Source organism: Capsicum annuum, chromosome 6, assembly GCF_002878395.1.
Source record: "Capsicum annuum cultivar UCD-10X-F1 chromosome 6, UCD10Xv1.1, whole genome shotgun sequence".
NCBI lineage: Eukaryota > Viridiplantae > Streptophyta > Magnoliopsida > Solanales > Solanaceae > Capsicum > Capsicum annuum.
Genome location: NC_061116.1, coordinates 10,608,917 through 10,613,036, shown reverse-complemented (window position 1 = coordinate 10,613,036; position 4,120 = coordinate 10,608,917).

Below are 4,120 nucleotides of genomic sequence, written 5' to 3'. Positions count from 1 at the left end.
ATACAACATTTGTTAAACTCTTTTTGGGGTATAGTCTTGTTGCCGAGTCAATTGATATATCTCAGGTGACATGGATAGTGATCTCCAACATCTTTTACTCTTCTCATTCCTATGGTGGGAGTTCTGTCCTATGTGTTATCATTGACCTATTAGAAGATCGCATACCTATATAGACTAGGTTATTGGGGAAAGTTTTATGATGTAGTTCAAGTTTGATAAATTGGTTGTCATAAGTAAATGCATTTCATCATATGAATGAATTCCACATATTTTGAAATTGTTGGCAGGGATTCTCATATGTTGGTGGATCAGAATAAGTTGTCACATGACCGCCATAGTTGGGTTGTAACAATGATCTTCTACTGGCGACTACTGGAATCATAGACATAGAAGATATTCTAGAGTTGCTCAATCGGTATAGAATCAACTAGGTGATTGAGTCTATAGGGAGATATAGCTTGGAGATTGTTCGAGAATTCTTTGCAGCATATTTACCTATGATATATTATCAGGCTTTTGTGGATCAAGTTAGGAAAAAGTATCCTACATAGCCTACTGTACTTGTTCGAGGTACCGGGGTTGATATATCTGAGTTCACAATCTTGCGCTTCTTATATGTCGAGGAGTATGAAGCCCCGACAAATGCTAATGAATATGACAATAGGGATGATGACCTAAGAAGATCAAAAATCAATAAGCTGAGTGTGGATGACAAGAGGATACACTTCAGTTGGTTGGCTTGGATCATCGCTGCAAAGGGAATGGATGTATAATAGTAGAATATTTAGCAGGTCACAAGTATCACAGAAACATAAAAATATCCCTATCCTATTACTATTGCTATAGCAGGCATATTTAATGAAGTTACAAGTTAATTGTCTACTCTTAAGTGTATCCCGAAACCCCAAACATGCATGAAATTTATATTATACACAATCTCATAGAAAAAAGTCTATAAAAAGGTAGACTGTATCCTTGGATGCCAAATTGCAGCATCAACTGACCACGAGTTGCTCGGCCCCTCCACTCATCTCGGAAAAACACCTTATCAATAAACTTCAATAATCGGGAAATATCTTTGTAGATCCGAACTTCACACTAAATTCAAGCTTGAATAACTTGTTGTAGATAATTAATTTTCTTATGATCTCTAAGTATATCCTCAAATATGGTTCCTCCATATTTCCCTCTGCCGCAGAACCAATAAATATACGAAGAATCTATGTTACTTATACCTTTTGGATGGAAGAATTTAAATTAATGAAAATGCAAAATATATATGCAGCTTTGTCTTTGTAAGAAAAAAGAATGTAAATCAGTGATGAAGTCAAGATAAAAACATGCATGCATACCTCTTCAGAATGTTTGCCACCAACATGAATGGTCAAACATATATTTTACTTTCAAATATTTGTATATTCTAGAAACAATTTGATTCCACCATTATAGCTAGACATTTATTGTCAACTTCCTCCTTTCACGTTGTGGAAAGGGGCTTACTAAAACATGTTTCAACCCCATTATGTATATTTTTGGGTCTCGCTTAAATTTATGATAAAATAAATATAATATTTTGAATATATCATAACAAATAGCAAATTATCTTGAATAAAGACTGCATAATATAATAATAATTCTACAACATAAAAAGATTTACTATCTCCATTAGAAAGTAATGTAATTTATAAAATTCTTTAAAATAATGAAATGATCCTCCCATTTATTTCCCTCGTTTTCCCACGTTCTCAACTTTTAGATATTTTCTGTAAATGTCCTAAATTATTTATGACTCCCTGGACTACCAATTCAGTTTCCAAGAAGTTTGTGTGAGAATTTTAATAATATCAAATTTAATTGTGAAATATTTAAATTAAATTAGAATCTCTTGAGACGAAACAACTAATTACATTTCTAAAATATTTTTGATATTAAAAAAATTCTTTAATTATTATATATTTATATCTTTATGATAACTTTTATAATCTGCTAATATTTTAAGTGGAGACAGTAAATTTGGATATGTCAAAATATTATTATCATATAATAGATGTTCATTAGAAATAATTTTCTATTCATTATGACATATTAAAAATATTATATTTATTTTACCATCAATCTATATAATATCCGAGTGCATACATAGTAGGAAAAAATATTGAACGTAGTGTAACCACCCAATATCCACGCGGATTGATGGATGCAGCAACAAAACACTAATTAGTCTAATAGAAGTCACTTGTCCAAAAAGGTGTCAATTAGTGGGAAATTACCATGTTGTTAATTGTATTATGTAAATAGTTATCTATGTAACTAGGTAGCATACATATATATTCCTTTATGGTTCATTTGCACGTGTTGTTGGAAACAAATATTGGCATATTAGTGGTTATACACAATATATAGTGTGAATAATTAACGAGGGTCGTGTGTAAAGAATTATTTTTATGTATTATTTGGTCTCCTAAAAAAATAAAAGAAGAAATTAATCAACTATATCAAGTTATTTAAGTTTGGGTTCTAGTGAAGCACTGTTCGAGGACTTCTTGAAGAGAATTTTAGTTTTGATATCCACGTAGGCTATACTTACCCTATATTTAGTTTGATCTTATTTATGATAATTGTGTTCAATTATGCAAGTTTTGAGCAGGTAATTGTACTTTGGATATCGTTTGAAATATCTCATATCTTATTTACCTGGTTAGGACCCCATTCCAGTAAATTTTGATCCCCTTATATTTTAATATGTAGTATATTTTAGCATAGGACATGATATTAAGTTGCTAAATTTTGGATTTCCCCTTTTCACAAAATTATTCGGATGATTATTTAAATACACTTCAGTTACTATTCAGGGCCATTATATATTTTATTTCTGCCATTCAGTGTTAATTTTTGCACCACTTGGGCATTGGTTTAGGTATGCTGTGGGTTTTTGTTTTATAGATGAGTATGATTGTTAAAAGTTTCGATTTAAGTCCGATATTTAGTTATGATATGATCTTGAAGTTGTTGTACTGATTATTATTTTTTTGGGGAATTATTGTTCCTCTGAGTTTCGGTTCAAGTCCGACATTTGATTACAAGTCTTATTCTATATCATATATTTGACCTCTCGTTATTACCCACTATTTTCAGTTCGAATCAGACATATGACCTCTTGTTACTATCCATCATTTCGAGTTTGAACCTGGCGTCTAGCCTCGTGATTATATCCATTGGTGCCAGTTAAATTCAGTGCACATCTAGACGGATTCCATGGTTTTTTCGTATCGGGTCAGTTAAAGACTATTCACACTTTTCTTTAAATTCCTTGTTCTGTATACCACCGGCTTATGGGGTATAATTGGGTTAATTGTTTTCTACAGTGTGCCTAGCGGACTTATGCGGTCCAAATAAGGTTATATTTGGCTTGCCTTCTCATTACTGTGTTACTTATCTCTTTATATTGCTTTGACTTATTCTTTTATCATATTTGCGTAGCTCGATGGTTGACTACATTTCTATGCATATATACTATTGACTTAAACTATACCCTCACTTTTTAGTTATACTTTTTTTGTATTAAGCTCAGTCGGCTAATGATGCCTACTATGTATCCATTTCTGCGGTACTCATACAATACTTCTACATATTTTTCTTGATGCACATCGGAGTACTAGAAGTTGACTTTGACGTGATTCCTATTTTTCAGTATTGATCCGGAGCTAGGTGAGCTTTTCTATCATCTAAGACTGATCCACTTCTATCGATTACAATTTAGTACATTATACTCAAGACTAATTGTATATATTGTGTATATCTTTTATTTTGTCCAATACTCTGAGTATATTTTAGTAAAGGATATAGTACCGACCTTACCAGGTCTTGGAAGAAATTCATTTGTATATTTTGGCATTAAACCTTTTCGACTTTTTTATTTATTATATTTTAGATGTTCTCCTTCAATTTTCACTTTATTATTACTATTGTAATTATTTATATCTATTCTTTTGTGATTTATGTTTGCTAACCCATTAGCTATCATTTCGGGGTATGGCTTGACTTGCCTATTGGTGGGATATGTCAGGCACTATCATAACTTGAGAATTCTGGTAGTGACAAATAAGTACATATACAATTA